Here is an 11,096-nt window from a genome sequence, read left to right as displayed (position 1 = left end):
GCATCGCGGGCAGGGGGCGCGTCCCGCGGTGCAGCGAGCCCGGCGCTCCCTCCTGCGGGCCGGCTGCCTCGCTCTCTCCTTCCCCTTTGTTTATTTATTTAACAAGAACAGCGGAGGTCGCACGCTCTGCACCGCGCAGAAATCCCTGCTCGCGGCCGCATCCTCACATGCGCTTAAAATAGCAGCCTGGTGACTCACGGCGCCGTCGACCTGGGTACCTGCTGCGTCGGTCCGACAAAACGTGCCGAGATCTGCCCAGAACCCCCCCCACACGCACCCCTGCAGCCTCCTTCGCTATAAACCAGCTGTTGGTGCGAGGAGGGCTGCCTTTGTCAGGAACCGTTGTTTTTAGGTGCTGTCCCAGGTCATCTTCCGCAGACACGTGGAAATGCAGCCCTCGGGAGCGGGGTACGGAGCCTCTTCCCAAAGAGGTGTCATTCGGTAAACGCGCCCGTCTTAACAGATCCCAGGGAAGGCTCCTGGCATTCACCTATCAGGAACTTGTGCCCTGGTTTGCAAATGGGAAAAGCTGCTCCTTGGAAATGGACTTTGTTGGGAAGATGCTGTAGAGGCTCAGATGGTCCCGTTTTCAACAGCACTTAACGTGCCCTTAACACAGCCATTGTTTGTGTTACAGTTCCTTTATGCTGTTTTTAACTCAAGGTTGCCCAGTCAATTACCTTCACTGCTGTCCCCCAGTGAAGCAAGTGACAGATCATCTTTGTCCATCGCAGATGATCCTAACTAGCTTTGACGTGCCCAGAAGTGCATCCGTGTTGAGGGTCTTTCTGAGCATCTCCTCTGCCCACCCCGGCACAAGAGATGTTTGGAAGCCTGTCTATCACTTCTGCTGTTGTTTTTCTCCTAGGGTAGATGGCTAATGTGTGAGGATAGTGATGGAAAAAGATACATACACATGCGAAGTGGGAAGGTCATAGAGGCCGTGTGCTTTTTCTCGTTCGTAAAACAGGAGAATACTTATTTTCTATGAAGCATGATAGGAGATTTAAGGCTTGAAATCAAAGAAAATTCTCAGATGACCCCTTTGTTCTCAATTTTGGTGTGTTACATGTGGGGTTCACAGGTGGGGATGAGAAGCTACTGATCCAGACCCATTCAGCAAAGAGTGACAAGACAGAAAGAGACTTGTGTGTGGTGGCCTAGGCCTGTGTGTGATCCCTGCTGGACAGGGCTGCCTTCCAGATGGGCTGATGTTTGCAGAGTACTTCAATATTTTAAAGTGCTGCTTTCTTTTCTGGGAGCAAAGTGTGGAACACTTTGGGTGACACAGTAAGATTTTTTTTTTCTCTTCATTTTCCACAATCTGGAGACTCTGCAGATCCCCATTAATTATCTTGGTCTGTCCTATATATCTTAGACAGGCTGTATCAGAGAGATCTTTAATTAATCCCAGGGAGAARCATTCATCTGTGCTAGTGAACTAGATCTCCGCACTGGCCTGCCCGCCATCCCTCCCAAGCCACAGGCCACCGAGGAAAACCCGGAGTGCTGCTCTGTGCTTAGATTTCTGTGCTCTTGCTGGAGAGCACCGTCAAGGATTTTGCTTCCTTGTAAAGATTCATTACTTGTTTTCACCGAAGTTTTGGAATTTATCAATAGCCACTGCAGTRCCATAAACTGCAGGTTTAACACTTCATATATAAGCTTCTATGAGTGATGTGGGAGGGGGCATAGGGACTGGTGAGCAAGGAGGCAAGAAAAGGAGACATCAATTCCTTGGCGTTAAATGGAGATTGGCGGTACCAAACCTATCCACTCGGAGCTGAGCAGAAAAAAACAGCTTTCATGGGTATTTTCAGCAAATATTTCAGTGGCTTCTAGTGACAGTTGTGTGGATGGTCTTTTGACCCAAGGATTCAGAATGCATCTCCAAGTGAACTGGATTTTATTTCAGAGGCTGAAATTCAAAATAATATAAGCTGAAAAGAAGAAAATCTTATTAACTGAAATCAATTTTAATCTTCTCTTGCATTTATGCTCTTATTCCCAAAGGAATGTTCTTTTTCCTTTATCAGTTGAAACATTTTGGGGTGTCAAATGTTTCATAGAGCCATGGCACAAATTCAGTAAGAAGAGGGCTCCTTCTCTGTGTTTTTATGTTATTTTGTAAATGCAATGTCCAGATTCTTCATTTGATGTGTTATGAAAGAGTGTCTGGTTAGACAGCAGCTGTTTTGGGGGAGTTGGGGCCGGGGGCTTGTGTTTTTGTTTTACTTGCAGTATGTGTCAGATTGCATTTGGAAGAAAGTAAATTTGCATTGAAAGCCTCAGAGTCTTCATTTACATTTTTTGAAGTTAAAACCATCTTAAAGAGATAAACACATGAAGAAAAAAAAATTAAAATATTATCATTCAAAACTCAAAATGCCTTATTTAACAAAAGAATAAGTCAATAGTTTTTCTCCTCCTGCTGCCCCCATGGGTGTCAGCTCCTTCAAAAACTGAGATTAGCATATGCTGTTCTTTAGCATCTATCTTTTTATTTATAGATTGGAGAGGGCAAAAGCAGCTTTCATGGTTTTTCAGCTCTCAGTTTGTGTCTTGGCATTAAATGAGCTAGTTAAATAGAGATGAAAAACAAATGCTGCATTTTCAGAAAAAGCTACTTTTGTCCAAAGCCAGTTTTGTACTTTGCCAGCCAATGGTTCAGCTATTCACTTGATGACATCTGCCATTCAGTAGTTGCTGTGCTTTAAAAATCCTGGTAGCAATATGTACTCACTGAACATCCCTTGTAGCYTGTTGTCCTTGAGGGAGGCTTGTGCATTCCCCCCATTTGTCTCTTTCTATGGCTCTGAATCCATACAGGCAAAGCACCTGTCTCAGGGTTATTTAATACCAACCTGTTGTGAGGAAACAGGTTCATCTGATCAGGAAAGAAGGCTCAGTGGGATCCAGTGAGGAGAAGAATCCTTGAGACCTGCAGCCTTAAAATGAGGAAGCAGATGAGGTTTGATGAGTGGTGTCTCAGTGCTGGGATAAAGATGTTGTGTAGTATGTGGTCTATGGCTGTTAGTCCACAGAGGAATTAGGAATGTGGTCCAGTTGCCTCTGTGTTCTTGAATGCTTCAGGTTTTCCTCTTTCTTCTGGGACACCAAGATTGCACAAAGTATGACAGCAGTAATTTCTTTTTCTTCACTTACCACAAAAAAAAAAAAAAAAAAAATCCTTGAATTAAGCTAAAGTTGATTAAGAAGCTATGTGAATTCGTTTTCCTTATATATGTCTGGTATTCTGTGGAACTGGGCAAGAGGCCTCTTCATAACGCTAGTACTTTCTCTAGTACTTTCTCCTTCTGTCTGTATCATCCTCTGCGGCTGTTTTTCTTCCACTCTTCTGCTGGCAAGTGGGAACCCTTCTGGATTCCTTATCAGATGATGCCTCTCGATCTGCCTCATCTGATGGTTAGATTCTCTGGCCGATTGAGCTGTTCAAGTACTTCCCCTCTAGGAGGATTCTTTACTCTCAGTGATATTTCAGGGGATTTCAACCTAACTAGGAATAATCAATGTTTTAGAACTTTTTATTATCATTCCTAGGAATTTCATTCCAACAATTACAAAAAGACAGGATACACCAAAAACAGATATCACACTCAAAAATGGAGTTTGTAGTTTCATGAGATGTAGAATGGTATTAAACAGTTGGTAATTGGCAGATTTTCCAAATCATCACTCATCTCACTGATATCACATTAATGATATTGAAGCATTAACTTGTCTGCAATTGAAAGCACCRTATTTTTTAATACCCTGGCATCATGGACCTCTATCTGCACTTGTATCCAATTGAGAGTCCCCTGAGCCAGCTAATGCCTGTTGTTAGAGATACCATCTAAACATCTTCAGTTATATTTACTATGTAATGCATTAAGCAATCCCAAATCACTCTCAGGGGAATCTTCCAATTCTCTGTGTGCTCAGTTTCTCTCTCCAGCAACTCCTGGGCCACAGTCTGCTGCTCTGACTCAGAGAAAACTCAGATCTGAAGCCCCTAAATATCCCGCCCAAATAAGGACTCTAAAATGTAGCTTTGTGTCATTTTTATTTCCAGATAATCACGAGTTCCACAGTGGGTTTTAGACCTGGGTGTGTTTTCTATCAGAATGTGTGGGAGCCACAAAGTTTTGCTCTGTAATTTGCAGCTATGTGTGGTTTCTTGTGTTGTCCAAGTAAAGCACTGCTTGACATTCTCACCTGCRTGGAGCAGGCAGGAACAGAGAGGGGGCTCAGGCACGTTCAGGGATCTTCTAGGTAAGAAATGGGAAGGAAATATAGCCCGAGGTACTAACACTGTGTCCTAGTTTTTAATTATTTTGAGGTCAGCAGGGGTCCAGCACATGTTAAAACATCCTGACAAAAGCATTGCATGATTTTCCGAGAAAAGGACTGGAAGTCTTCACTGAAATAACCACCTGCCAGCCAGATCCTCACACCCACCACTTCTGCTTCAAGGCTCTGCAAGCCCTGGGCATAGGAACTTGCCAGCAGGTTTTCTTTGTGTATGTGATTAGGTTGTCTTTCCTGTGTGTGTGTTTAGGTACAGCCTTTGTAGAAGGTGTATGCTGGGCAGTCTGGAGAGGGGACAGTGGTGAAAGGAAGCAAGGCTCTTAAAACTTTTGTAATAATGTTCTGCTACATGCTTGCCCTGTTTTTACAGTTTACTAGATATCTAACTAAGCATCTAGGCATCTACTTATCTTCCTTCCAGAGAGTTTGATCCAATATTGAGGATGACAGAGCCCTGGAACAGGCTTCCCAGAGAAGTTGTGGAGTCTCCTTCTCTGGAGATCTTCCGAACTCACCTGGATGCCACCCTGTGCCATGTGCTCTAGGTGTCCCTGCTTGAGCCAGAGGGGTTGGACTAGATGATCTCTAGAGGTCCCTTCCAACCTCAACCGTTCTGTGATTTCTGAAGTTAAAACACAAGTTTGACATGTGGAGCAAGCTCCTAGGGCCTCTCACAATCCTGTTTAATATGAAGCCCTCACATGAAGGATGTTTCAGGTATCACACCACTGAAAACAGATGTCACTCCTGATTGCAGCCTTAAGGCACTGCTGCTGGAGACAGGATATTTTTATTTTCCTAGAAGATTTAAGCACATTTGTTAAATTTCATCAAGATGTACATCTAGACTAYGAGGATTGCTTTGAGAATTTCAAACCATCTTCCATTTCTAATTCCTTCTCCCTGTAAAGCCTTGGTTCTCTTTGAAGGCTCATGTACATGTACCATTCATTGCAGTCCTCGGCGTAATATAATACATGTAAGGAAACTRTTCTCCTGCCTGTGGAAGCTTTGACACTTGTCTGCATTTATTTCTCTTTTACCAGTCTAGACAAAGAAGTGTGGGGGCAAGGGAGAGAGCACTGCAGRCTTTTGCTCTAAGAAAAGGTAGAGCAGCAGCATCTGGGGATTTTGAATTAGTTGGTATGCAACTAAAATGACTAGGCATTTTGTTTAATGTAAAATAAAAATGCACAGCTATTCTTGTATGCTGTTTTCCAGACTTCAGTAATGCTGATCTGCACAGCAGTTATTATCCTGTGACATTTGGGAAAGATATGGAACAGCAGAGGAAATAAAAGAACTGATTCATAAAACAGATACTCTGTAAAATGCCTTTGGTTTTTAGGAAAACTCTTCGAAAATGTCATCCAGAAACAATTTAGTGGTTCGTTGGGAAGCTCCTCATCACCACTTTTTTTGCCTGTTTGTTTTGGCTGTACCTGTAGAGTCTCCTTAGAGCAATCAGGTCTCTTGCATAAAGGAGAGCAACAGGCCCAACCGCAGAGCGTGGCCCGGGGCGCCCTCATGCCAGAGCCGGGTGAGTCCGGCCGTGGCGCCCCTGCAGCCCCGGCGGCTGAACTGTCCTGGCCTGGGCCAGAAAAGCCAGGACTGGGCAACTTTGGGTCTGTTGGTGCCTCGCTGCAGAGCCGGTGTCGCCTACCAGCTCTTCCCTTTGCTCTAGCCTGGTTCAGACCCCTCTGCTCCTGAGGGGAAGCCGTGGGGGCACCGTTACAGCACGCGCTGCTGGTGGCGTGAGGCGCCACGCTGCGCTCTGCTCCCCGAAACGGCCCTGGCAGCCACCTCGTGCTGCCTGCCCGGCGTCAGGGGTGCCAGAGCATGGCTGGTTTTCTTCTCTCCCTCTCTCTTTTCCAGTGAATAAGTGTTTTGGAGCCTGTGGGCTGTTCCAGGCAGGGAGGGCAAGGCRGACGTGATCAATGCACTCTGCTGGCTGCTTTTCCCTGCCTTGCTGGGAGGCAGGAGGCAGGTGTTTCTCCTCGTGCCTCATCCTGTGGTTAAATAGACACTTAATCCGGCCTCTCTATGGATCACTGTCATAAATTCTTCTTTAGCCATTCTTCTGCCTTTACTGGTAGCAGCATGGTGAACCTGATGGTGGAATTATCTGGCTGAAAGTAGCTTTTTCTTTTCTGTTGAAATGCAAATGATTATTTCCAGCAGGTGTTTCCCTGCAAGTTCACCACAAGCTGCACAGACCCCAGTACTGTTAGGGAAGGGGGTGCTCACCTTCCCTTACAGCATCTCATTCATCACAGCCTTTCATATTTGCAAAATTCAAACAACTATGCAAAATAGTTTAAGCTATTTCACTGTGAAATGAAGGAGAACAGTTCTCTGTTTCCAACAGGGTATGGCGAGGATGAATATATGATTGTGCAGTCATTCTGGTATTTGAAATACATTCAGAGCTGGCCTACCTCTCTAGGAAGCCTTCCTCTTTGGCCCTCTCCCACCACAACATCTGAATGAAGTTTGTTTCTTGGTAGGTCTTGCCACACATCTGTATAGAATCTGGCACAGTCTGTCCTCCTTTGGACCATTTTATTCTGTCATAATGTGATTGTTGCTAATGGACAGACCTCATCCAGACAGCGGGAGGTATCCGAGACCCCTTCTTCATGTGCACAAGCTGCCAGCAGACAACTCCTTTAAAAATACTAGGGGTTGGAAAGGGGAGGGTGAGTCAAAGGGGCCAGGGTAAAAGGAGCAGTGGCTGGAGAGCCACTGAGATGGATCTCTGGGGTAAAATTTCCTTGTCTCTTCCCCACCAGGGATAACCCATAGTGCTTATAAAACAGAGGTTTTTTTTTTCCTTTCTGCAGATAACCCCTGCATGATGTGAGTGAAGATGCGGTGCCAGTCCTTCTTACATGGTGTACAATTTATATGACTATAAAAATAAAAATTGATGTTCCTCACTGCTTACAGTCTACATTTTTTCCCCTCATGTCTCCTCTGAACAGTCATAAAAAGGTTACTTGTGCTGTAGCAGGGATTTAAGATCAAGGGTTTTATTAGCTTACTGGAAGTTTCTTCCTGCCTTTCTGCATGCAAATGGCTAATTTCTCTTCCGTTGGCAGCATGATCAAACCCTGTAAACCAATGGAAAAACTTGTTTTGACCTAAATGGTGCAAGACTAAACTTTGAGACTCCTGTTTTGTGTGTCAGAGACTAATGCTGCCTTGGGAAGCATAAGCAGCAGCAGTTTTCCTGCTCAGTAACAGAAGACTGTGCTTCTAAAAATTCTTCTCCTGAGTGTTTTTGCGGAGCCGCCTCCCCAGGGTTTCCCATCTGTTTTCACACGGAGATTAATAAAAAACTCTTTGGCTAATAAATTGCTCCCGACTGTCTCAGAAATTTGACCATTTCCTTTCTTTCCCTCYCATGGACAATGATTAGATTCCTGTCTGCGTCTGCGCTCCCATATGGGAGATGATCATCATTGATGTTAGATGCTCGGCCGTTGCTGGGCTTCATGGTCACAGCGGGGTTTTAAAGAGAGGTTTTAAAGGAGTGCAGGTCTCACCACACACACGGTAAGAGTAGGGGCTATGAGCAGCTGTGTGGAGCTGTCTCTCTGCATTAACACCTCTTCCAGCCTAGGATCTCTGAGAGAGTTTTTAGAAAGATACCTAGTCAGGATTTGGAAGATTCCAGTGTTGGCATAATTCTCCATAGCTCTTTATGATGTGTGTCAAGAGGCACCTACAATCTCTGTTAAAATGCCTACTTGGGATCTACCCTGTATTTGTGTCCTTCCGTTTTCTGTCTTACAGGATCTTCTATTCTGATGTAGACTGACATCAGACTTTACATCCTTGCCTCTCAAAGAGAATAATCTGGGTTCCAGCACTTCATCTGAAGGAGCTAAGATTCATTAACAAGAACAAGTTCTCAGGGTCCTGGCCAGATTCAGAAATAACCTTGTTCCTGCTCACATAGTCACAGTTCACTTAGTTCTTTAGCCTTTGCATCACACTGAGACGTGACATTAGTTCATCATCTCTSGTAACCCTTGGGCTCTCGTGATACCATGGAGAAGAAGGCAGCACTGGCCATTTTGCTTTCATATGTGTGTGAGTTTATCCAAGGTTACAGCTGGATAAACTTTGGGGAAAAAAAAAAAAAAAAGCTCAACCTCAAAAACCTCTAGCTTTGGGTTATTTTTAAATATTATTGGCAAATTGCTGTTTAGTCAGATTTATCTGTCTCATTTTCAAGGCAGTAGGGAAATGTGGGATCACAGCCAGGAACTTCCAGAATCTAATCCCAGCTGAACTTCCATGTGTCCAAACTCGTAGTTAGATCATCCTAGCTGTGATGCTTTCGGTTTCTCAGTGACTCAGGCCTGCCTTATTTTTGCCACTTTTGAAAAAGGATAGACTATCACTGCTATCTCAGAGGTTCATTAGGCTCAATCAGGTGATATTAGGATTTTCTAGAGGTAATGCATGAAGTATTGCGGCTGATCCTCAAAGAAAAATGCTRGAGCCTCTTGGTATCTCCCAGACAAGTTTATTAAAATGAGTGAACTTGCTTCATAGACCTTTGCCCCCTAAAATCATTTTTTTAAAAACATTAAATGAAAAATAGAGGTAAATGGATCTGAGAGTCCTGACAGTGTTAGTATTTAAGAGCCACAGTTTGCTGCCTTTGAAGTCAATGGGTGATTTGATTTGGAGCTAAAAGAGGGGAGTTGAAAGCTAAGTCTTATATTTCACTGTGAAGCTTCTTGCATATCCCATTCTTCTTTCATGTGATGGTGAGGGGAAAACCAGCTATCTGCACCCTGCTTCCAGTTGTAGAGGCCACCCTGCTCTGTCTCAGGCAGTTATAATAAGGAATTGCTTCTCTTCAGCTGATTTATGTTTGAGCTTTTTTTGGTTTTTCCCCTAATGTGAGACATATTTCTCGCAGAGATCCAAAGAAGGCAAAATTCCTCTATTGCTTTGCACCATTCTCTTTGGGAGTTGGGATTTGGGCTGAGAGAAGAATGTGAAGGCAGTGATCGTGAACAACCCACAAATTAATCCACACTGATGTGCCGGCCTGGGACATTAATCRCAATTATGCCTCTTCTTTCTCACTTATACTGATCAACAGTGGTTAAGCTAAGTTGCTTCTGAGTATTTCTAAGTACAACATTTGACACCACAATGAGAAGACTGAGGAGTCAGTTTAGTGTCTTGTGGAGCAATTTTCCAGTATGTCTGCAAATTCAGGCGTGGGTGTTTTGCACAACTGGTGTAAACTCACCTGGCAAGCTGAACAGTCTGTTCCCAGCCATGCACCAGAGCTGGCCAAGATACTCCCATGCCCAGTGCTTTGGAAGTACTCTAGATTCCTGGAGGTGCTGTTTTTTAAATTTCACTATAACTATCTTCTAATCAGTGAAGATTTGTTTTCTGTAATGCCAAAATGATTTCTGTAATGCCAAAAATGATCTAAATTGTTGAATTCTCTCTTCTTTAAAGTCACACAGAGACAGCTGGCTACAGTTTTAGGTGTTAAAGTGATGAAATAAATAGTGTTGGAGAGAGGYGTAAAAATAGTTGATCTAAAGTTCTACCACAGATTTCAAAACAAACCAGAAAAACCTTATTTCTGGGGGAAGAGCAGGACCACAATGCCAAATCTAAAAATGCTCATTTTTTTCCCCATCATCTGTTGAAGTAAAACAATTTCACCAGCATTTCTTGGACAATTAATTATAACAACAATATTTCTTAACTTCCCGTTAAGGACATGACTCAGACATTAGTCAGAAAGCTAATTCTTGATCATGTGAAGTCTTTTAATTATGTAAATGTTCAACAGAGCTCTTCCAGAGTTGTTAAAATGTTCAGTATATTCATATTTATACCTAAATACTTCATGAAGCAGAGACATATATTTGAATGTAAAATCTGAGAACCCACTGCATGTTCCAGGTTGGCGGAGCAGGGCTTGTTTGCATGTTCAGTCAGATCTCCTTTATTATCCAGTATTTCCATAGATATCAGCATCACTTACCAGTAGTTTTGCTTGAAAGAAGAATAAAAAATGAGCCCTTAAATTTGTTTTACAGATTTATAAAGGTCTTTTTTTTCCTGCAAAGTCAAATGATTTTGCAGTGATTTCAAACTCCCTCCCCAGTAAAGTCATCTTGGTAGTAATTTCAGCTTTAAGGCCTGCATAATACTAATTTGAAGGGATGTGAAATGTCATTTAATTTGGCATATTTTGATTACTATTTGTAATGTCCTTGTGCTGGTCAGTAAATCAGAACACACTCAGAATTAGAAAGGCTGGCACCATATAGATATTGTAATGCCAAATGAACTCGGTGTTGCAGCTCTCTTTAATCTATGCCAGTCCCTTAACTAGTCAACGTAACTTTTGTCTGTGGCTTCATTATTTTCCTTCTCCTGTGTTTTGGCCAAGGCTATTTATTGTCTTCCTTTTGCTTCCAGCATTGCAGAGGAATATTAAAATCAACCAATAATCTGTGCTTGTTTGATCTCTTTTTGTAAACGTTAATATTCTTTCTTCTAAGAGTAGCGTTTCTTTCTTACATTTAAAATGAGAAGTTAAGAATCAGGGTTAGGCGATATTACAAAACATGTATCCTTGTATTAAAACTGATGTATGAGACAGTAATAAAGATCTTAATGCCATGTAAATGCCATGGGATTTTTTTTTTTCTATTTTGTATGAAATGGACACTGTCTTTTTCAGCCTTCTCTCTCATTTTAGGCTGGGAATGGAGTGCATAGTTTGGATG

The sequence above is a fragment of the Nothoprocta perdicaria genome, unplaced genomic scaffold (assembly GCF_003342845.1).
Source record: "Nothoprocta perdicaria isolate Ctin4 unplaced genomic scaffold, notPer1 scaffold_0, whole genome shotgun sequence".
NCBI lineage: Eukaryota > Metazoa > Chordata > Aves > Tinamiformes > Tinamidae > Nothoprocta > Nothoprocta perdicaria.
The sequence above is the reverse complement of the archived record's forward strand: the minus strand, read 5'-3'. Positions refer to the sequence as shown.